Source organism: Rhea pennata, chromosome 2 (genome assembly GCF_028389875.1).
Source record: "Rhea pennata isolate bPtePen1 chromosome 2, bPtePen1.pri, whole genome shotgun sequence".
In the NCBI taxonomy this organism is placed as follows: domain Eukaryota; kingdom Metazoa; phylum Chordata; class Aves; order Rheiformes; family Rheidae; genus Rhea; species Rhea pennata.
The window spans coordinates 154600792-154625453 of NC_084664.1; the positions used below are offsets into that span (position 1 = coordinate 154600792).

Consider the following 24662-nt stretch of genomic DNA (forward strand, 5'->3'; position numbering starts at 1 on the left):
CTGCAGCTAAATTTGAAGGAAAAGTAAGTAAGTTTCCAGATTGCTTTTTTTGATACTTTACTAAAAACTTTTAGTCTGTGAAAGGATGGTATGCCTATTAAAACTGTGCTATACCACCACATTCCTACAAAAGTTTCATACTTCAAGGATGTCAGTTTGATTTAACAGCTGTCATGTTTCCATCTCAGAAAAAATAAAAACAAAAAACTTGTGATAAGTTCTCCTCCTGCCAACTCAACGTAAAAAGTGCAAGTCTTATCTAAATGCTGTCTAGAAAAAAATATTTTCAATCCCTAACTTCACTATGTAAGAATGCTCTTTCCCCTGCAGGCCTAGTTTTATTTGGAAATGTGTTTTGTTCTCCTCCCCCTCCCCCCCCCCCCCAAATAGCTAAATTCTCATCTAATATGCATTAGACTCCTATATGCTTCAGTCACTAAGCTGGACAACGTTCCACTGAGGCTTTGACAAACTGCCTGGCAATACTGCCATCTAATGCACTAATGCAAGGAGTACAACTATCCACACTGGTCTTAATATCAGATGAAACATTTTGTTTTATTTTGACTCCTAACTACTGTGTTCCTTTACTGCCTTGGCTCCTCCACACTGCTACAGCAACAAGGTTATGACACATTATCTAGTCATCAAGTTGATGGATATAAAGATTGCATTTACATTTTGTATCTCAAAGGATTTTTTCAGTGTGTCAGTACCGAAATGCAAGCCTTGTTTGTGTGTATTACCCCGATGCTACTGCATTTGAGAATTCACTTCAGTGATACACTAGCTCTGAATCACAAGGGCGAGAAGACTTCCAGATCACATGCCTGGAAGGGTCAACTTCTGCATTTCAGGAAAGTTTGTTGAAAATCCTGCAGAGTTTTCTCTTTCCACTACACCAGTTGGATGAAGTATGCTTGCAGAATGTACAAAGCTAATGAAACACATTAAGTTACTGATGGTACAATAGATGATGACTAGCAGGATGATATTCCTCTTCCATCCCATCTGTTTTCAAAAGCGGTAACAAAACTGGAGATGCATTAGGCTAGGGGAGAAAAGAAAAAGAAAATCTGTTTCTATATAGTAGGTTGTTCTTCAACATTTCTCAAGAAGATTTCTTGCAAGATCAGAAATCTGTAGCAGTCTAACATTTCCAGTTAGTTCTTCAGACACCTTCATGAGGCATAGTATCAACTACTTTCGAGGCCAGACAGCTTTTCTTGTTAGAAAGTAAGCATAAAAGAGACATTGGTCTAGCATTCTCTAGCTAAATCTTATTATCTTTTATCTTATTTTCTACTCCTTCCCTAAATTTTCCTTTAATATTGGGATGAAAGTAAGGTTGTCCCATAAATACGAGACATAAGAATTTATTTTCATCTACCTATTAGAGAGGAACATTTGCTGCTTTCCAGTCATATTATGCTACTGATGCTGTGAGACTTCAAGGTGCAAGTATGGACAATTTTATGCAGAACTGATTTCGTGCACCATTGCCTCTTAGAATTCTGAAAATCCACAGAGCCTCAGGCACCTAGAACTGTGCTCTCATTTGCAGGTCTGACTGGAGAGGCCTAAAGTCTCCAAACCACTAGGTATTTTATAGGAGACACTGACAGGTTTAGAATGCTGATATCAGCTATGAGAACGCCGACAGAACTAACTTTTTAGCAGGAAACCATATATACAAAAAGCCCCTGTTCCAATGGTATTACTAAAACCCACACCTACTGCAGTGCATTTAGCTAAACAAATCATTAGGTAGTAGTGATCTAACAGATTATCTAGGTGGATTGTCAAAGACCTTTTGTCAAAGTTACCTAAGGAGCCTTTTAAAGGAAACTAAGAGCAACCATAGGAGGATTCCTGAACAAACAGTTAAAAGGACAGAAACAGAGGAAAGGTGGAAATGATCGGTTCTCAAAACAGAGGAAAGTCACTGGTGGAGTTTCACAGAGATGCTGTTCAACATATTGATAGATAACGTAAGAAGGCCCAGAGCAATGTGATGAGAAACTCTGCTGTGATGCTGTTATTCAGGATAGTGAGGATAAAGGGAGGCAGGAGAACTAAAGAAGAATCTTAGAAGACTATTATGGCTTGGTAATAAAATTTAATGTAGGGAACTGTAAGGTGATGAATCAGGGAAAAAACAATCCTTACTTCACATTGAAGATTATAGATTCCATGCCAGCCATTACAATTCTGGAAAAAAATCTTTGACTCACATTAGTTTTAGCTCAAGTTTGCATGTAATTATGCTCATTAACAGTTAATTCAGTGATTCAGTTTTGAACCACTGATTTATAAAAAGGAAATTGTGATCCCTTCATCACAAACAGATATGGAAAAACTGGAAAAAGTTCAGAGAAACACTACATAGATGATCAAAGGTCTGGAACAACTTCCATATGCGGAACAACTTGTCTTGGACTCCTCATCTGAAAGATTTCTGAGGTGAGGAGAATATGACAGAGAGCTATAAAAGCATAAGTGACATAGAGCATGCATAGGCAACAAAAAACAGACTCTTAAAAAGAGCTACTGGCACTGAACAAACTAGAAGGAATCAGGCTGAAAAATAAAGAGGAGAGGGCTCTGTATGTAACATGTCAGTGCAATGCACTGAAAAACAGTGCTAAAAGTCTGCAGCAGTTCAAGGGAAGAAGAGGCAAATATGAGAAAGAAAAAGCTATTAAAGAATACCAAATATATACAATAATCTCATCTGCATCAGAAAAATACTTGAGCTGAAAGCACCTCTGTACTGGAAGCACCAATACAGGCTCTACCTGTTCCTGCTCCTCCCTAGGCATGTGCTTAAAGGGCAGCATTTGAAGGTTTGGGTTTTGTTGTATCTTAAGCTTTTTCAAGTTTTAACTTTATTCACAAAGTGACATCTACTTCAGTTTTTTCACTCTTCAAACCTTTTGGTTAAAATTTTCAATGGGCTTTAGAGCTTTCCTTGTCACCTTCACTAGCACTTTCCCATTCACAGTGCTGCTTGGGTACGGTTTTGGCCAATCTTGTCAAACTCTTCAGGTTAGTGTTTCCCAGCTGGTTCAAAACACTATTAAGCATTTGGCAGCTGCTTTGTCTCAGCACAGCTGGAGAAGGCAAAAACATTAGCAGTCAGAGACACACAAACTTTCTGAAGTTGCTGAAGTGGTGACATTTTCCTAGTTTGTAAATATTTCTCTTTCAGTACCAGAAATATTTTTTCATTCTCAGTTCCTTCAAAGAAAATTGAAGTTTCTCATCATCTGGTCTCACTGGTCTCTGGCAGTTCTGTTCGCAGTGATATCCCTGGAGTTTTGCTAAGTTTTCCTGATGACTCATCTTCTCGAGCAGAAGCAGCACTGTCCTAGTAGAGGAATATGTAGGGGGTGTGGAAAGAAGAGCGTAACAAAGTGCACACATGCACAGGGAAGCAGGATGGTGACCCCTTGGGACAGCATACTTGTCTAGACAGACCCAGGCTCTGACTCATTAGGGTGACTCTTACACTGTATCCGTTGCAAATGCACAGAAAGCTGTTAAGATTTGTATTGTTTCAAATTGTAACTTTGTTACTTCCAAAGTCACATATAAGTGCATCAAGGGCCATGAATTGAAAATGCTACCACCTCTAGCACTAGGTATTTTCCACTACAGTTTGTTACAGATCAGGAAAATACCATTATGTGTTTATTCTGTTCCCACACTCCTCCCAGAAACCCAGAGGGACAAAATACTGGGTAAATGGATTGTTTTTCTGAACCTACATAGCCATTAAGCTCTAAGAATTACATCAAAAATATGAAAAAAGATCTCAACAAACCATTGATTTTGCCAAACAACTATTTTAATACATTGATCACGTACTGTAATTCAAGGGGCAATTATTTTAGTTACACAGTTATAATGCTTCATAATCTTATTTCTTCAATACGGTATTTACACAGCTTTAGATGCGGAGCTCAGAAACATTTTACACTACCGTCAACCAAACTGGTAACATACTCTAATCAGCTCCTCAGATTTCAAAAGGCTTTTTGTTGTATCATCAGAATCAGAAGAAAAGTAAATCCTACCTCACATTTAGTACCATTACCTTCACAATCTGACAGATAAAAAATAGCTGTGCTGGTATAGCACAATAAGCATGAAGTATAACAAAATAATACTCTATAAAGTAGCTTACATGACAAATAGCAGGTTTTAACACCAGAAGGCAAAATCATCCACTAAGCACATGTCCCACTTCAGCCTTACAAGCGGGTTTAAAATACTGGTTTCTGGCTTAAGGCACCTCATCCAGAAAAGAACTTAAGCTACATAGTAACTTCAGTAAATAGAAAGAATAAATTCTAAAGAAGAATAAAACAACATTCTCCCCTCATTCCAATCTTCCAAGCTTAAATACAATCTTCTAGAATAAGCTCTTAAGTGTTGCCAAACTAGTATGCTCTGTACACACTGAAAATGCCTTATACTTCAAGCAACAAATTTCTTCACACTGCTACAGTAAAGATTCTTCAAAGCCGTTTCTGTGTAGTCTGTCACAAGATACTGTGCAAGGAATAAAATAAACATTTGCAACTTTATCATCTTTAGTTAAAGAGAAATGGATTAAGTTACAGATCAAAATACTACCTAGAAAAAAGACAGATATTCCAGAAAGTATAAAAGCAACTGTGGAAAAAGGAATTCTTGAAGAGCAAACTGGTAATATTCAGCATGATCCGTTTTTCTGCCCTTTAAGAGATTAGGAGCGTTTTTAAGCAAGGCAAGTTACAGCTCTTACCTACAGCCAGTGCTGCTCTCTGTTCTTGGCCTCCAGTCTGTTTTAAAAGAAAAACAAGATTATGAAAATACATTCATTTGCACCAAGTCTTTAATGTAATGCTATGTGGCCTTGTAAAAGCAAACATACATCTGTTCCAGACATTGTACTGTTCTTCTCAATCTACTTCATAAAGGTAATATTGGATCTATATGACTACTACGACTTTGGAAAATATGTTACAAACAACCAGAATGCAGAACAGTGTGACTTCATACCAAGTCATATTTTAAATTCAGAGGTTAACACTAGGCTATACAATAAAGCACACGCTAAATAGATAAGGAACTGACTCACAGGTCTCTAGCCGTCAGTGGGATTCAACCACTGCACATCTATTAAAAATGGTCAAATATAAGTTAATGGTGTGACAGATCCTCTGTATGATTCATTTTTGGAAGGTGCACCTCAATCCAGACATAAAAGAGCACGTGAATAAAGAATAGCAATTCAGAGCGCATTACTTGGATTCCCCTGGTTAGCACACAGGCTCTGCACTGTATCTGAGCTACCTTTTGACTTGGCTTCTTAAGGTCTGGATTTTCAGAATAATAGTTTCCTGTATTATCAACAGGCACAAGAAGAGACATGTAGACTATACAATTTAAGGGGTAGTGCAGACTGACTAACACAGAATCAAGCATTTTTCCCAGCGTTTGCTGTTCTGAGGCAGTCAAGCATTTAACTTATGTTATAGAGAAGCAGTTCTGGGCAGAAAAGTTATCTTGAGTAATATGAGATCATGTTTTTTAGCATCATTTTATGGAGTCAAATAGCAGAATAATTATTATCTCTCACTTTAGGAACCTCTATTTTTATATGTGTATTATACATATGTGTGTGTGTATGCCTATATACAAAGGTGTGTACACATATATGCACAGACACACACACACATTATACATGCATCCATCTTTTCTTATGGACCTATGACTTGCAGCCTAAATTCCTGACAACAGACACAGGCCAAAGCATATGCTAATATCTTCTACAGCAGGAATCCAAAGAGTTGTCACAGCAGTTGGAGGAGAAATGTCTGCAGTCATTAAAGCGGGGCAGTGAATCATCTCAACTGCAGTTATCCACTTGCAGAAGAAAATGAAACCAAGTATCATTCAGTTTGTCAGAGGAAAAGTCTGAAGTTGACAGAAGTCAAATGTTACCCAAATATAAAAAAACTCACTAAGTAAACTTGCCATCACTGTGGATAAGTCAGTTTGAAAAGATTTGTAACAGGCCAACCACTGAATAAGGCCTGTGTTTCGGGTATCCATCTTAGACTGGAACTGCTACTGCTCAACTCAGCAGCATGTGAAAACAGATTCTGGAAGAACACAAGCTAACCAGTAACTCCCAAGATGAAACCAATGCCTTCTGCCCAACCCTGGCTGAACTGGGAAGCCTCTACACGTAAGCGTAACGTTGGATTGATGGTTGCTGACAAGATCTGCTTACAAGAAAGGCAATTTTGCAGCTAACGTTCAAGTTTTTCTGGCTGTGACAAACCGGTAACATTGAGTAGACAACAACTGTGTAACGAGACTCCAGATTGCTCTCAAGTTTTCTGATGATCTGGTATACCAATTCATTACACAAAGTAAAGTATTTCATAAAACTATTAAGCTTATAACACTATTAAAAGAAAGCCCACATAGGCATTCCCGTACTCCATATTAAGAATTAGACACGAAGACTTTACTGCTCTTCAAAAAACAATCCAATTTGCTACTTTCACATAGAAAGCATTAAGAATTGCTTCTGTGAAGTTCAAGATTGTACTAAACTTTCCCTCGGTAACTACCACCAACTTGAAAAACTTAGTGCAAGCCAGAGGTGAACTACAGCACAGATGTTCTCAATCCGCAAATATTAACTGTCCTGTCCTCATATTATTGAGCAAAACAGGACCTGGTTCAAGGACTGCAGTGCTCTGGGAAATTTCCTGTTCTCTTCCCTCAGTCACAAGCTTGAAATTAAACTCAATTAAGCCACTCCAGCAACGAGGTACTCTTGGAATTAGAAGCATTCATTAAAACATACAAAAGAACAACGCAACACAGAACCAACCCTAAGTCACATACATCCCACACCTTGTGAGTAATGAAAAAGAACATAAAGAAATGTTTAGTAATCAAACTTGGGTTTTACATTAGTAACAATAGCAGGTGGCTAATCTACAGAAAGTTAATCAAACCTAAGATCAAGATCACGTTTCAAAGAAAGTTTCAGGGCATCTACAGAAGAACATCTGTTTAATGCTAGATGGAAACCAGTACGACTAACATTAGTGATCCTAAAAGAAAATGCTGCTATATATGTAGGGTTATCAAAAATATTCAGATAAGTCTGTGCAATGGTAGTAAGTATATCTGTCACTAGCATAAAGTTATCTTAGGTCACATAAAAGAGCAAGCCTACAGGCTTCTGACCACTGGCTGTGAAAAAGCTTCAGCTCAGATCTTGCTTCTCTGCTCATTGCCTGGTTACTCTTCTAAAGCTAAATGGATCCTTTAAGTCTGTGTGTTATATTAAACCTTTCCCTATCCTATACCATTTCTCAAAGCTGTTCTATAGCCTCTCATATTAATTACTACACTAAAGCCTGTTTTAAAAGGTTTATAATTGAATGATGGAAATGGCAGTCTAAAAAACTTTTGGGGGAGTTCAAGACCCGTATTAGACACTTGCCAAAAGCACAGATGTTACGCTCTTGGTCTTCTGTTCAGATTAAAATGCAATACAACTGATATGAACTCTTCATACCCTCCATCCAAATATCTATCGGCATATGCGGTTACATATGCTAAATTTAGTGCAAGTAGCTGTTCAGCTGTACTACAAATGAGGTCCACAAAGCACTACTTCAGTTTCTCTGCAACTTCGTCTGAAGACTTGGCTTCAAAGTAATATAGCAATGAGCTATCAGGTTTGCTTTGAAGTAAATATTTCCAGGAAGTTTAGATGTCACACTACATAAAGAAACTGGGTTATACCCTTTTTATTTGAAAAGGGGGGGGGGCGGGAAAGAATCTTTCATGACATAAAAAGATATTCAGAGATATACAAGCCTAACATTCTATATGAAAGCTTGTATTACATCTATCTCCAACAGGAATTTAATTCATGGAAATGGGAAAACATCTCAACAAATGCTTCCAAGGGAATATAGTATTTATAAGCTCTTAGTCTTTATAACTAAGAACTTCCATTCTTTGAAAATATTCTAAAAAAGAGGCATGATTTTACATAATGCTACTTAGACATGAAGAATCATAAGGCAAATTACAGAATTTATAGAAAGTTGCAGTTAAGACCCTTAAAATACAAGCTACTTACAGGTATATTTTCCAAAGCAAGCCACTACCTTGATAGATAATTAAATAGTTAAAATTCAGGCAGCAAAATATGCTAGCTACAGCTCAGAGGCTTAGTGGAAATGTTAAGATGAACTACCATAATCCTGTTTTTTGCACATTGTCAAAGTTTTACACAGAAAAAGAAATGTGTAAGTTGAAGTAGTAAGTATTTTTAACGAAATCAGAAAGTTAATTTGAATATTTCCAAATAATCTTTATTGACTTCTCAAAACTAGATGTTAGGTAACAAGAAGAAACATAAGGACTTTCAGGTAAACAAAGATTTGTGTATGTGAGGCAGGGGGAAGGAGGGGTGAAGGAAGCAGAACTCATGTCCACGCTACGCAACTTCCCCTTTTGCTGGAAACTGCAAAAAAATTACTATCTAACAGTAAATTATTCAAACAACTGAACTTGCTATTTCTGATAGCGTATTACCTCCTTTTTTGGGGGGGAGGGGGGGACTGTCAGAAATCTATATCCTGAAGTGCTTTAGTACTGCAGAATTGTGAACATCAGTCAGGTTTTCCCTACTCAAAGAGCACTCGAGGATTCCCAGGCTAGGAAGAGGTACTGAACATCTTTCTAACACTGAATGATACCGCAGTTGCTCTCTATTACATGTGTAACTCCCATATGACTCCTTAACATTGCTATTTGTCTACAGTTGACACTTCCTTTGATGTTATGCTGTTAACACTCATTTGTGAAGTGTTCCTGGATACCAACGAAGTGATTCAACTACTCATCCAAGCCATGCGAACGGTATCGGTATCGCGCCTTAAGAATATGACGAAGTTTAAGATGGAAAGTTCTGAGTGACTCATTAATAACAGCATAACAGAAGCAAAACAGCACCCTGCCCCAGAAAGTTTGCAGCAAGACTCATCAACTTGCATGACGAAAATGATAAGGCAAAAAGCTAACAGGTCTTTCTCAGTCAACGCTATCAGTAGTATATTATCAGCTCTGAGCAAGCCCAGTTAAGGCCCATGACTCTATACAGTAACACACAGAGGGGTCCTTAGTTGTTATAATCATTATTTCTGCACTCAGAGTAAACACTTAGTCCTTCAGGACTGCATTAGGTCATATGAGTAGAAAGAAATATATATTATAAAAAGAAACTGAAATAAGGGAACATAGCAATTTACCATCTAAAACACATTTTTACCAGTTTTGGTGAATTCTAACCATAAATTGGTTCCCTGATGGTATCAGAAATTGAGAGCTGAACTAGTACATAAGGCTGAGTAAAATAAAGCCTTAGTTAATGCTCATATTGACAAAAGTATAAGATGAATCTAGACCTAAGAAAAATAGGTTACAGCTACACTGGTATTGCAGCTAGCATCTCTGCAGCTCAAAGGCAAGAAATCTGCTTTATTCCAGACTACAGATTAAGCAGGCTGTTTTTTAAAAAAAAAAAAAAAAAAAAAAAAAAAAAAAAAAAAAAAAAAAGCTTGAGATGCTCCTCCTACTGAAGCCAACCAGCAGAAACTGCCACGTACTTCTCAGCCCTGATGGCTCAGCAGGTCAGAAGGGACAGGTGAGTGGTTCTGCTTTACCTCCTTCTTCCCTAGGCCCTAGAATTGCCCCACTAACCCTCAGGAATACAGACAGCTTACTTGTAGTACATCATGCACGAGCCAGGAGACAACGCTGTGCAGGAGCCTGACTCCATGACAGAGCTCTGGGTGCGGCAGTAATGGGTGCCGAGAGCCATCGGGCACCCCATGGCCACAGCAGCTCTGCTCCGGCCACAGTAACTGCAACACACAGTAACACGGTGCTGAGCCTCTTGACAGCACCTCCAGCTTGCCTAAGCACGGTCCGAGAGCTCCATCTGGCCAGATACATGGAAATATCTGCAACTGTTCCAGCTAAAAACAAGGAAACTTTTCAGACATACTGAGCAGTAACAAGTCACTAATAGAAGATCAGAATTATTTAAACAAAAAGAAAAAATATGGGTGATTAGATGCAGGTAAAAATGCTAAGGAAGAACACTAGTAAGAATTATATCAATCACTACTTAAATACCCTGCTACCCACTTAGATACACACGTTAATCCTAACTGTCCAGAAAGGAAGAATCTGACCAACTTGCTTTAACCGAACGTTTGTTAGGTAACATTTAACTTCGAAGTACGCACCCACCACCCACTCCCCAAAAAACACTGTTACATACGAATATAGGGCCGTAAACATAAGATAAAATACGGGAACACAGAAGTCTTGGCCAAGGTCCGTATTCAACAAATATGTTCCCCGGGCAGATGTCCGATGCCTACAGCTGCAACACTCGTGATCGCAGAAACAGCCTGAACACAGCACGTCCCCAGAACGGCCGTACCAGTGAGCTGCTGAAAACCTGACCTGAAGAACTAAGTGTTAGTAGTCCTGTTCCCTGCTAAGAGGAAGGGAAGACAAAAAAAAAAGTCACCTAGAAGTTTCCTTTAAGAGCCCTTCTGTAAGTCAGGAAGTGAAATCAGCAACATTTATCATTAACTGAGAGAAGAGGCCGCATACTACATAACATGAAAGCCCAATCACCTGCTCAACAAGCACAGCTTTTTAGGTCAAACGTCTTCCTCATTAAAAAAAAAAAATAGTTTACATATTTTGCAGGTCTGTTTAAAAGTGACTTTTAAAAAGTCAAAACAATCCTTAAATTAATGGGTTTGATTTGAAGGTTCATTGAACAACCAGAACTAAACACTTCATGTTGTCTTGAGCAATTATTTACAGGTGAAGGAAAAAAAAAAAAAAAAAAAAAAAACAACAGTGGCTTTCCTTCATAAACAGAACGGCATGGCTAAAGACTCAAGGAGAACATAGAGTTACTATGCATTAAACCTTTTTTTCAAGCATTGCAGTAGGATTACTGCATTTGAAGAAAGTATTTTTGGAAGAATTCTGCACTGACCACCCTGCTTCATTACAGTCTAAATCGCCCCCATCACCTTCAGATCTACCACCACTTTCGTTCAAGCTTTTAAACAATTACAAGCCCACCATGGGAGCAGAGATACTGCATCACACCACATCAGCACAGTTTGATTTGCATTCGATGACCGTATGTACTATTAGAGTGTAGCACACGCAGGGCTGCCCAGGCTTTAAGCCCATCAATCTATTCCAATGCTATTACGACCAACTGCATTAAACAAGCCCCAAGATACATCACAGCAATAAACAGGAGACAGCTTAGTTTGGCCTAAAAACCTGTCAGCCATTTCTATTTCTTGCCTTAGATACCAGCACTAATACAAAATAAATACATGATGGCAAAACATGAGCCAAATGATCAAGACTTCTACCAAAATATTTTCTAGACAGTGGGAAAAAAAAACACAAAGAGAAACTGTACTTAACAGCCAGATTCAGAAGTGTTTCGACAAACTCATTATTACATGGATGAGACAAATCAATTCCACAAGCTTTGCTGAACTGTAAATAGAATTTATAGGCAAACCTACAGCAATATATTTACAATAATACTATCAAAGGAGATTGTTTTTAACTTGTGGCACAAATGGAAAGTAAAAGTGGTTTCAGTTGTCAGAAAGATGTACATTTGTCTTCATGTGTTTACAGTGTATCACCTCATTGTGAATGATTTTTCTTATACCCTAATGGTTCTCATATTATCCTACTGTCGCCATCCAGTTGACACTACGATGAAAGCTTTTCAAGTTTCAAAAGCATTTTTAACTTCACTGCTTTCTACACTGGCTGCATAATATTTCCCAGAATAAGAAACCTACTTTTGAAAGCACATATTAAATGCTGCACATTTTATTTAACATCTATTTCCTAGTTTAATAGAGGAGAGTCAAGCAAAATAGAACAGAACCTTGTATTAGATCCCTCGCAGCGCATTTGTTTAACTTTTAGATAAACTTCCCAGACAGTCAAAGCCATACAGAAGTCGGTAACGTATGCAAGATGGCTTTCCTCAACACACGGCCTGTTCTGAACAAGATCACTTGCTACTAACTGTACGGGCGCATAGGACAGGCACCCTCGTAGCCCTCCGGCCCTTGTTCTTTAAGTCTGCTGCGTGTTAAGGAGTTTGCACTAAAGACCAGAAGTGTTACGGAAGAGATTTTTAAGATTTTGTCCAAAAGGAAGAAGTACACGTCAAGTTTTGTCACTCAAATGCTGCTCTTCAAAGAGCTACACAAGCCACAACAGAGTTCTCAGAATTAGTAAGATGACTGCAGGTACGCATCTGCTTCCACTTTGCAAACAGTACCAAAGGTGCTTTCACAGTTGTTAAATTAAAATGCAAAACCTGTTAATCCACAGACAGTACAATGTCAATGCTGGAGCAGAGACTCCAAATATGATAAGCAGGTGACTCACCCTCCCCCCCATCATCATCACAGGGGAATAATTCAAAGTTGCACGGAAAGATTTTTATTTTTGCGCGTGCAGGTAACATAGAGCACTAAAATAAAAATGAATAATTATCAGGGATTATACTCAAAAGCCAGAGATAATAAAGATCATCTCTAAATGACTCTGATACTCAGAAAAAAAAAACTATACATGTCAGTTAATGAAACGGAAAAGTTACTATCTGAAAAATACAGAAAACATTAAAATATCTCATGTTGCTCAGTATCTGTGCAAAGGAGCAGCTGAAACATTGCAATCGGAAGGAATACACCTGGAGAAGACAGGCATGCTTGCTGCATACAGCCATTTGAGCTCCTCTGCACCACGCTGTGGCCCACTGACTCACTATTTCTAGCTCAGCACCAGTCGCTCAGGACCCAGGCACGCTCTGCTCTAAGTGGTGTTTGGAGACCACAGTCTCTTTTCAGCATGTTCCCAGAGTTGGGGGCCTGACTCGAGTTCTGGGTCAGGCCTAAAACGTGGTAGAGCTCATCTCAGCTGACGCCTTTTTAGCCCAAAGCTGATGCTGGAAACAGCATAACCAAATTTGTGCAGCAGGACGCAGAACAAAGAAGCCCTGCTCGGCCCTAAAAGCAATGCAGTAATGCAATGCAGTAATGTAAATATTTTACCATTGCTGCAGATGAAGTGCTGCTTTCTAGAATTACCCAGTTTCACTAAGCGTGGCCATCCCATTTAAATTCTCCCTCTTGGGGTTAGAGAGAGAGATGAGGGAGTGGCAAGAGAAGCTGGAAGTATGAAATCAGATGAATCCTAGCGTTCTTCTTAACTGCTTCTCTAATTAGCTTTTCAATTTTCCATAAAGGGCAAACTATGCTGTTAATTTAGAGACAGACAAATGTGGTTTGTTCATATCATACATAATCACAATAAGCCAAAGGATGAATTTAAAGTTGACTCTTGGATAATTACAGCGTGGTTCAAAACCTGTTTTGACAACACAATACTTTGTTATCTCAAACTGTGACACACCATGTACCACAGGTTCATTCCTCTGCAAGTTGAGGGCCATGCATTTTAAGACTTGGGATTTGGGAGGGAATCCCATACGTATCTTCGTGTCAGAAGCCACCATCTTACAGAGTCAAAGTTCCTGAAATTAGCGCACCCAATTAGTCGTATTACGTGAATTATCTTTATATAAGAAAGATTACAGAGAGTCAGAGATTGCTTTCCTGATTCTGTTTCTGACAGATGCATGCTAGTGACCACTGCAAGCCTTCAAAATTTTGCTGTTGTTAACACAAGTTTGGCCAAGTAACCAAAGTGTTTTAACATTCTTTATCAATGCTGATTATAGCAAAAGCTACTCAACACAACTTTGTAAAGCTATGCTCAATTGCTTATAAAACTTAAGCTTCCTGTGTCAGTTAAATTTACCTAATAAAGCATCTGTAAATATTTGGGTCATGAAAGGTTAATGCTTCCTTACTGGCAAGGCTGCTGCTTCTCTCCACATTTAACCTTGGACCCAGCTGTTTGTCCCATTCTGGTTGAAGAAGCCTCTCCTGACACCAGTACATTTAGTTCTGCAGCTCAAGCAATAATAATAATAAAAGTTTAAGATTCAAGTTTTACAGGTAGCGTTTAGTAAGGCATAATCACAGAGGAAAATTGAATGCATATCTGATTTTACTTTATGGATGTTTTCCCTTCCAGTGAAGAACTCGACTACATCATACTGTAAATGAAGTAGCGAAATTAGTTGTAAACTCAGTACTTCCAATCGATGCACACATATTTTGGCTATGTCAGCCTGTACTCAGAAGCTCCAAAATCTCCTGTTTCCCTATAATTGGTTTGTAGAAGCTTTGCTCAACCTTTTTCTTAGGGCTTAGTAAACTGCTAGTAAGAGACTACAGATCTCCACTGAAAATCCTCTTAGTCTTCTGAACATACAGGTACTCTAGAGATGATTTTTTAATGCCTGTGATCTAAGATACACCCTTAGTTATGTAATCATATACTGCTTTCAGTGAAAATTGCTTCTCTTCTAATACTCAGAAAAAAAGTAATTAAAAACGTATTAATGACATCTTCTAAGCATCTAAAATTAGCATGCTTAGCCATGTTCTACATCTAAACTATATTTCTTTAAAGTTTTCTTTTTCTCTCCCTTCAGTCTTCAAAGTATCAGATCTGAAGTTGCACTGTCTGCACTACTACACTTCAAATGGATAGTCCTTGTGGAGTAAGATACAGACAAAATATATTAGTCAAAATAGAAAATACAAATAGACCACAATGTTTAATATCCTGCTATAAAAAAAGGGCTGGTCTTTTCCCCCTCTTCTGGCAGGAGGGGAGAGATTTATATCATTTTGTATTCTGACTTTGTAATCTGACTTAAATACCTACATATTAAACACCAATGCTCTGTTTTTTTTTTAATCATTAAACTACATTTAATTGCAAAAGAACAATTATTGCATAAACCACTCCTTCCTTTCAATACACCAAATTAATGGAAAACACAGAAACATCCTACAAGCAAAGACACCTAAAGAAATGTTTACCAGTTGGCAGTATCTTCTTGCAGTCTTAACAGAGAACTCCCCTTCCTCAGATTACTGATGCGGCAGCTTGTCTTCAGAATCTGAACAAACAGAAGAACATCATTAAACTCCAATTACGTTAGCCAGGGTAAGTCAAAGTTAATCCCCTGTTGCTGTGATGTCATTGAACATAGTTATTTAAGAATCCAAATAAAACATGCTGATTTCAAAAATAGTTGGGATCTTATAGAAGTGACAGCAGAAGCTAACGGAAAGGCGTTCTTATGAACTCTTCTGTGAGTCAGAAAGGCAATTAGCTATCCATGATCATAAGCACCAGAAATAGAGCATTGCATCTCAGCATTACTGAGCAAAGATACAAGTAATTACAGCACCAAAAAATAGAGCATTACATCTCAATATTAGTGAGCTAAATTACAAATAGTTGCAACAGGAAAGAGAGAGAAAAACCTACACTCTCAGTTCAAATTTTATTTACAATGTCATATTGAAATCATAGAATGGTAAGGTTGGAAGGGACCTATGTATTTCACACAGAGAAAAAATGCTTCATTTCTACAGTTTTCACCAGTTAAAGACAAATATGGTCAATAAAAGTTTTTATTGATCTGAGCTTACTCTAAAATTACTCACATTTTTTACCCCAAAACAAATGCTCTGGTTTACAAATTTAGTGCTTGGACAGTCAGACCAGAAGAGTGTTTCCAGTGGAAACTTTCCGCTGAGATCTAGCCACAGCGTTCTAAATTTTAAGCTCATTTGGAGTAGTTTTCATATGGTAAACAAGTTCCATTTTTTTAATACAGTAACTCAATTATGAACAGGCCAAAAAAGCACCTGTCTGCTGTCATATTAAACAAGCCTTTTCACTTTGGGTTTGGTAGGCTTTTTCCATTTCAGCTAAACTTAAATACTTTTCAGTGTTCTCAGTTAAATTTGCTTCAGCAAAACCACTGTAGCTCTTACTTCTCCCAGTACCAGATCCATCCCATCAATATTTAGCATTTCAAAGTTTCTTTTAAAGAGCAACCTTTCCATTTTGTACTGTGGATTTACAATCTTCCTGCTTCAACAGCAAACCCAACTACCTTCTGCAATGAAACTATTTTATCATAAAAAAACAAGTTTTAGAAATATAAAATAATATTAATGACATTCACAGATTCCACTTGAATAGGATTAAGATATTCAATGTTAGTTTGCATTTAATCACCTATGAAGCATTCCTTGTATTATCTGATCCTGATTAACAAGCATTTAACACAAAAGTATGCTGCCTTGCTGTAAAATTTCTAATCATGCAGGCCATAGTACTACTGAAGAGGGGAGAAGAGGAGATTGTAATTTTAATTATAGGGAGAACTATCAAGAGCGACTATCCATGTTTTCTCCTGCTCAGATGAACCCTGCAACCCAAACAGCACAGCTAGGGGAAGAGGAGAAAGCAAGAACTCTGAGGATTAGTAAGAATTATTATGCAAAACTTAAACAAAAGCAAATGGTCCTATTTGAAGCCACCCTAGAAGCACAGAATTGCAACAAACAGTGAAAGCAAAAAGAGAAATGTTAGTTAACTGCAAGGTTTGGCAATTTATATCAAAGGGAGTAACTAAGGTAAACAAGGTACCTGGCAAATTAATGCTCTTTTTTTTCCCCTGCAAATGTCATTGTACAAAGCACTAGTTCTCTTTGTGCAAGACAGAATTCCAGAAAAGATCCAAGACTCTTTATTAGATTTGCTAAAGCCGACTTTGCTGTTGAACAGTTTCAGTCCCCTTCAGCCGTGGCTCCTCCTGCCAAGCGACTGTCGAGTCGACAACTCCCAGCAACTCAGTCGGTGAAAACTCGCAAGTGGAAGCAGCAAGATCTGATACTCGCATGCTGCCGGGTAAGTCGCTGAGCAGAGCGACACTTCTGCTGCCCAGGAGTAGCCGACAGCAAGTTTTCACAGTTCTCACGGGTGAATGAGCATCTATGCAATTGCAACATGCATAATTTCCTTTAACACACTCAACCAAACACTGGAAACCATCTACCCTAGAACAACACAGGAGAAAAAGCTTCCTATTCAGTACCACAGAATGGATTTTTTCCAGCACGATTGATGATTTTATTAAACAGAAAGCTTCTTTCAAATTTCCACTGGACCTGCTCGCATATCACCACGTTGCCAGTTCTGTATGTTCAGGCTTCTTTGTAATTATTTGAAGTAGCACGCAGGATTTTGTTTTATGGAAAGTAGCACCTAAACCAGCATGAAAAAGCTCCATCCCAAAACGTCATCCCATGTTACCCCTCTACTGCTTGGCATTCCTTCTTGTCCTGGCTGCCCAGCACTTCCCAGGCTGCAGTTTCTCTTGAGAACCCATTTCTCCAGCCTGGCCCTTCAGCGAGTTGCACCTACACAAATTTTTGCACAGGACTATTCCTTGATTCCTGAGTTTTTTCACTTAATAGGAAGATAGAATCAAATCCTGCAGTACAATGCCCGATTAAATCTTCTTTTCCATATGAAATTCATGCTCAAGTAAATTGATACTAAGCAAAAAGATACAAAGAGCTGCTTCTGTGAATTGCATGATGCGTGTTTTTCTTTGGCATACATGTTTCAGCAGGTAGAATCTCAGTCACTGCTTCCCAAGCCTCCAGTTTGGTGCCTGGGTGCTATTTTTATTTGAGCTACAAGGAAGAACACCACTGAGAAGTTTCATTAATACATTCCCAACAGAGAATGGTAAAGCATACGGGTTAATATGTTTGCGGAAAAGATTCAGAGTACTCCACATAAGTCCCTGAAGCAGTGTAGCAAAGCAGCTTAATATTTCTAGATACGGCAGTTTGTAGGTTGGGACTTAAAGTTATCTTGAATTTTTTTTCAGGCTTAGCCACCACTAAAGCAAGGCTCCCTTGTAAGCTGTGTGTCAGAGCTGCCTCAGAGTCTTTGCAGAGAGGTAACAGAAACGAACTAGGGCTGAGATGCAGAGGAGAACTGAGATCAAAGCATCTTCTCGAATTCTGCTCAACTTCTCCTCGACGCGTTGACTGCTGACCCAATAACCTGCACTCTAATTCTCTGCCTTGTTCTGGTCAAATATTCTGAATATTCATCTCCAAAAGTACTACTGAGGTAACAATCTGAGGTAGTTGGAGACACACCATTTAATTCCTTCAATTGTTGATAAATTATGCTGCATCTTCAAAATCCAGAGAAATCTACATTTTCACAACTTAATATAGCAAGTTACTTCATCAATCGAACATTAAAAAGCTTTCTCTGATGTATATTTAGGAATAACTCCAGCTAGCATTAGCCTGTGTACCAGCACTGGGGACAGGCAGACATGATCTGCATTTAAAAAAATCACACATTACACACATCACCTTAGCTTGTGTCTGATATATAATTAGTGCAAAAATAGAAAGCACAAAAGGGACAGCAACAGTGATTTAAGATGATGTATCCTGCCCAGCATAGATCACAACAGACTGTTAGAGGTAACAGCCCACCAGCAGGTTAAAACATATCTAGAAAGAAGCGTATACAGAATGGGTATTAAAAATAATAAAGAACCTTAAAAATAAATAAGTGTCAGATTGCTTGTGGTAGTTGATAAATAATTTTGTTGCCATACGTAAGAGACCATGCAAACTGAGCAGTCAAAATAATTCTTGCAGTGCTTCTTACAGATGCAGAAGACAACTGATCCGGTCTCCTACAGAAGTAGCAAAAACTATGAACATTAGAATTTACACAGACTGCTCCATGGAAAACAAAACTTGTTACAGAAGTTCATTCCTCATTAAAACAATTTTCCCCTCCCCCTTACCAACATATTGCCAAAACTTTAATTCTAAGTTAAAAGAGGAAGCTCTCCTGTGATTTGAGGAATTGATGCTTAGAGATCTATTAAAATATTCCCAGGAGTTTACTCCTACACAGTTGAAAGGGGAATACTTCATCATCTGCTTATTTTCAGGAGAGAAATAAAACCAAGTATATAAGATCAAAAGAATTATACTAAAACTCCGTATCTTAAGTTTCCACTGTGAATCACTGATAATAATGATTATGTTGCAACACATTATAAATTACAAATTAATGGCAAGGCTTTATATATATATATGTGTGTGTGTGTGTGTGTGTATTATACATATATATTTATTTATTTCCCCCAGAAAATTGCCCAGTTCTGCTTCCATACAACATACCACCGTACACAAGAGATGCTCTGCTAATTTTTCCCCCTCAAATGACTACCATTCTTCATTCACCAGAACAATTTCAGAACGACAGAAAAGCTAATTTTGTCCAACTGGAACATAAGATGATATTCTTTATAGGTTTTATCTAGAAAACATCAAAATATGTTCAAGGAATCAGAAATTAATTCTGAACATAAAGTGAGGACTGTCCAGTTAAATTTAAAGAGATACAGGGTCAGAAATGTAGGAGACTGATCCTTAATTTTCCCTCTCTCCCACAGTAATCATTTGATACAGGTTCAAAGTATTATCAATACCCATGTTTTTCATATGACAATACATTACTTGAAATTGAAATTTAATTTACCAGAGAACAGTGGCCAGTTTTTCCTCTGTTAATTACTCTAAAACATGGAAATGACTTCCAATTTTAAATGCTTTATCCCTTTATATCTCAGTTTTCAAATATTGGGTGTTTGAACTCAGTAGAGTTACATGACTTGGTTTAGTCACTTTCCCTTAAAAATACAGGTTTTCAAAACCACTCTAAGTATTACTGAAGGTCTGAAACCAAGAATGCTATCCTTACCAGTTTTATTTATTACTATGGGAAATACTGTGTGCTCAAGATTCAGGTAAGTCTGTTTACACTTCAGAAGTTTTGACTATCCTAAGACTGTTTCTTATCTTCAAAAGCTCTGGTTCTCCCATCTTCTTGGAGCTGTGAAACCTGTGCTATGCCTCCCACAAACGCAGCAATGGGAAGAGTGCAACTCTTGGGTTAAACAGAAAACTGAAATCGCAACTGAAACTGATTTGCAAATGAGTAAGGAAGTGAGAGAAGATTCAGGTAGAAGTAAGAACTGTGTCGAAGATGGAAAAGCATGAAGTTCAAGCTATTTCATAAACAAATTCAAAGACCTGGTATGAAGAGATACTACTTGGTTACCGTCATTCCCTGAAAATGTACCTAATAACTGAAGGAGAATATTTCCCCCTCCACTAAATTAAATCAAGAGAAATAGCATCTGGAAGCCCTCCTTGCCATCCACTTCCTGCAAAACACAGCTATTTCTAGCTTATCTCCTCCCACTTTCCTCCCAGCGTGGCCCTCAGCTTCTGGACATCAGGACTTCTGTAACAGTCTTAAGAGTGCTGTGGTCTCAGACTGACATCCGAAATCCAGAGAACTGACAGAAATCACTAACTGTACTTTAAGAAGTCTACATACTAGATAAAAAAAAATATGTTACAGTACTTTTTTTTTTCCCCTCCAATGATCAATGTTCGTAGGAATAAGCAAACACTACAAATGTGTGTTAAGTTGCTCGAGAAGACACACCTGGTAAGACATACTCACTACTATGATGGTAGAAGGAGGGGAGAAGGAAGGAGGGGAAGAGAAAGAGGGAAAAAAAAATAAAATAAAAAAAACAAACAGCTTCACCACTTCTCCCTTTCCCGACAGCTGAGCTTTGCCAATGGTGGTGCTCACCACCCTGCAGTGAGTCAACTTGGAGATGAACTGGCAGGCCACAGACAAAATGTGCTCCCACTTAGTTATGAAACAGGTTTTTGTAGCCATTCTCATGAAAGGTGGAAAGGGCAGGGACATACAATAATACACAGACTAAAACAGGAGCAACCCTTTCCTACTGTTGTACTGTATCAAGAACATCCTCTCACCAAAGGAAGAGGACAAGTAAGTTTGGATTGTCTGAGTTACAGAAAGCTGATCAGAACTGCATAATCCTTCTTGCCAAAGTTCTCATAAACTTGGCAATCAGATAACATGAGCAAGTTATTGGCTTTATGCTTTCATTTACAAAGTTTTAGCCACATGGGATGAGAGAGAGCTTGGAAGATTTCTTCATTCTGACAACACTTAAGCACAGACAGCACATCCTTTGACCCCAGATATCAATTAATATATAGCTTGTATCCAAGGAGCAACATATCTAGCCAAGGGACTGAATAAACTACACTGTATAAAATAGGAATTATCCCATGGAATGAACAATGAACATAGGATCAGTTCTGACTTTGTTCATTTGCTATAGAAAGCACAATAAAAAAAGTCCGTTTGTATCAAGAACCAGCAGAGCAGCAAGACTGCGATTGAAGAAATGAGTTTTAGTGCTTAAGAGCATGAGTAATCTACACAAACTCTTTACAGGTAAGGCTTACAAGACACGAAAAGTTGCACAGCCCTGGTGCAAAAACAGTTTTAAGTTTTCTATTTGACAAAATTCTGCCCTTTACACTGGAAGCAAGGAGTAAAAGCAAGGACTTGCCCATTCCCTTTCTCACCAGGTTCCACTGTGCTTAGTCCTTCCTAGATCCTTGCCTTACACCCCAAAGCACACAGGGGGCTCAGCTTCAGCTGACCAAGGCACCAGCCTGGCTGGTGAGGAGAAGATGGGTTCAAGCCTCCACCAACTGAGAAGATCAGAGTTTGGTTTCTTGTATGCTACAATCACTGACCAGGCTAATACGCAACAGAGCCCATCTCTTCCACAGCAGGTGCCGTTTAATACCCCGGAATTCTGAAACCTGGAGCAGGAGGGAATACTCCACGAGGCCCTGAGCCTGGATATTTGGTCAATATAGCCTTTTTTCCTTGCATTTCTCATTAGGTAGCTTTAGACAGGCTTGTTACCTAATTCATGGAGGGGCAGGCAATACTTTCAGCTCTTAGCCATGTTTATAGTTTTATCTATCTGATGTGTAAATAGATTAAACTCCTAGCTTAAATGATTTCAAATACTGTTTTAGGATACAATGATCACTTTCTCTCTCTCTCTCTCTCTCTCTTTTTTTTTTTTTTTTTTTTTTTTTTTGAGGTACTGCAGTGCCCATGTTTGAGACCTTGAGCAGGAAGTCCTATCCTTAAAAGGTCATCTGTGGACTACCTCAGATTTTTCACATCCGGTTCTCTCTAGAGAGACATTGCTAAACACAACTGGCCTCCTATTTCCGCACAGGAAACCTGATGAACTTTAAACCATTCTTCTACTCCCACACCCTCCCAGCATTTAGCTCTCTATCTATAGGACCTTTGCTGTAGGAATGTTTGGAGATGCCATCATTTCCAAAGGCTTTAATTCACTTTTACTACATTTAGTGTAGTAAAAGCTAAATCAATGAGTAGTTAAATCAACACAGGAATTGAACTTTTTTTTTTTTTCTAGAATACCCTTTACTTGGGGCGACAGAGGAAGCATTTAGAATCATAGACTCAGACAATTGGTAAGGTTGGAAGGGACCTCTGGAGATCATCTAGTCCAAACTCCCCACTCAGCACAGTCACCTACAGCATGTTACACAGGGTTGCACCCAGGTGGGCCTTGAAGATCTCCAGAGAAGGAGACTCCACAACCTCTCTGGGCAACCTGTGCCAGGGCTCTGTCACTCTCACAGGGAAGAAATTCCCCATCACGGTCAGGCCGAACTTCCTGTGCTTCAATTTCTGCCCATTGCCTCTTGTCCTGTCACACGGGACAACTGAAAAGAGTTTGTCCCCGTCCGCTTGACACCCTCCCTTCAGGTACTTGTACACGTTGATAAGATCCCCCCTCAGTCTTCTCTTCCCCAGACTAAACAGGTCCAGCTCTCGCAGCCGTTCCTCACAGGGAAGGTGCTCCAGCCCTCTCATCATCCTCGTAGCCCTACGCTGGACTCTCTCCAGTAGCTCCATGTCTCTCTCTCTCTCATAGTGAGGAGCCCAGAACTGGACACAGTACTCGAGATGATCCTGCCCCTCTACTCAGCCCTGGAAAGGCCTCACCTCCCTCCACCTGCTGGCAACACTCTTCCCAATGCACCCCAGGAGACCACTGGCCTTCTTGGCCACAAGGGCACATTGCTGGCTCATGGTTAACTTGTCATCCACCAGCACTCCCAGGTCCTTCTCTGCAGAGCTGCTCTCCACAAGGTCAGCCCCCACCTTGTCCTGGTGCCTAGGGTTATCTCTCCCTAGGTGCAGGACTCTGCACTTGCCCTTGTTGAACCTCAGGAGGTTCCTCCTCGCCCAACTCTCCAGCCTGTCCAGGTCTCTCTGAATGGCAGCACAGCCCTCGGGTGTGTCAGCCACTCCTCCCAGCTTGGTATCATCAGCAAACTTGCTGAGGAGGCACTCTGTCCCTTCATCCAGGTCACTGATGAAGAAGTTGAACAGGATGGGACCCAGGACTGAGCCCTGGGGGGGACGCCACTAGCCACAGGCCTCCAACTGGACTCCATGCCACTGATGATGACCCTCTGAGCTCTGTCTTTCAGCCAGTTCTCAATTCACCTCACTGTCCACTCGTCTAACCCACACTTCCTGAGCTTCTCTAGGAGGATGTTATGGGAGACAGTGTCAAAAGCCTTGCTGAAGTCAAGGGACACAACATCCACTGCTCTCCCCTCATCTACCCAGCCAGTCATTCCATCCTAGAAGGCTATCAGATTGGTTAAGCGGGATTTCCCCTTGCTAAATCCATGCTGGCTACTCCTGGTCACCTTCTTTTCCTCCATATGTCTGGAGATGGCATCCAGAAGGAGCTGTTCCATCACCATTCCAGGGATGGAGGCAAGGCTGACAGGCCTATAGTTGCCTGGGTCCTCCTCCTTGCCCTTCTTGAAGACTGGAGTGACACCGGCTTTCTTCCAGTCCTCAGGCACCTCTCCAGTTCTCCAGGACCTTTCCAAGATGATGGAGAGCGGCCTGGCAACAACATCTACCAGCTCCCTCAGTACCTGTGGGTGCATCTCATCCGGGCCCACGGATTGGTGGATGTCTAGCCTGCCTAGGTCTCTAATCCTATCCTCCTCAACCAAAGGAAAGGACAAGTCTTTCCTGTGTTTTCTGCTGAAGTGAGAGAACAAACACCAACAGTCAAATGGCCACAAACATGCTTTAGTGAAAGCAGCACGAGATTTCGTCATTTTCAAATCAAGTATTTTCCTCAAAGAGCAGACAAGCAGAAAGAAAACTGTTTTTATTGACTAGCTGTCCATGTTTCAAAGCTTTCTACAAACACGAAGGCTAGAAATACTTATTAACAGATTTTGCAGTACATTCTTCCATTAAGAAAAATAGATGCAAAACTGAAATTAAATATGCACATGAAACAAAGGCATCGTGTTACACAAATTTGCATTATAACATAAAATTTGTATTCTACAGTCCTGCCCAGCACAAATTCAGGTAAAAGCAAAGTTGCTGTATATAGCTAAAACTGCAGATGCATGTCTATCACTTTTCCTTCATCCACTTATGATCAAATTTGAGTGGATGGAAGTACATGCAGCAGGAGCGTGACTGGTACAAATGCTGCACATATC

The 24662-nt window shown here is 39.4% G+C and overlaps 1 protein-coding gene across 5 annotated transcripts in view; it reads right to left on the minus strand.

Moving 5' to 3' along the window:
* CYRIB (CYFIP related Rac1 interactor B) overlaps positions 1 to 24662 on the minus strand; it is a 95434-nt gene that overhangs the window by 26509 nt on the left and 44263 nt on the right. For 2 of the 5 annotated variants that reach the window (XM_062568419.1, XM_062568421.1), the window contains exons 2-3: positions 15132 to 15211; positions 4793 to 4829 (exon numbers count right to left, since the gene is read on the minus strand). The exons of 1 other annotated variant lie outside the window; for it this stretch is intronic. The gene's annotated coding sequence lies outside the window, so the exon portion shown is untranslated. The remainder of the gene's footprint in view (positions 1 to 4792; positions 4830 to 15131; positions 15212 to 24662) is intronic. 2 more of the 5 variants (XM_062568420.1, XM_062568423.1) reach the window with 2 other exon arrangements.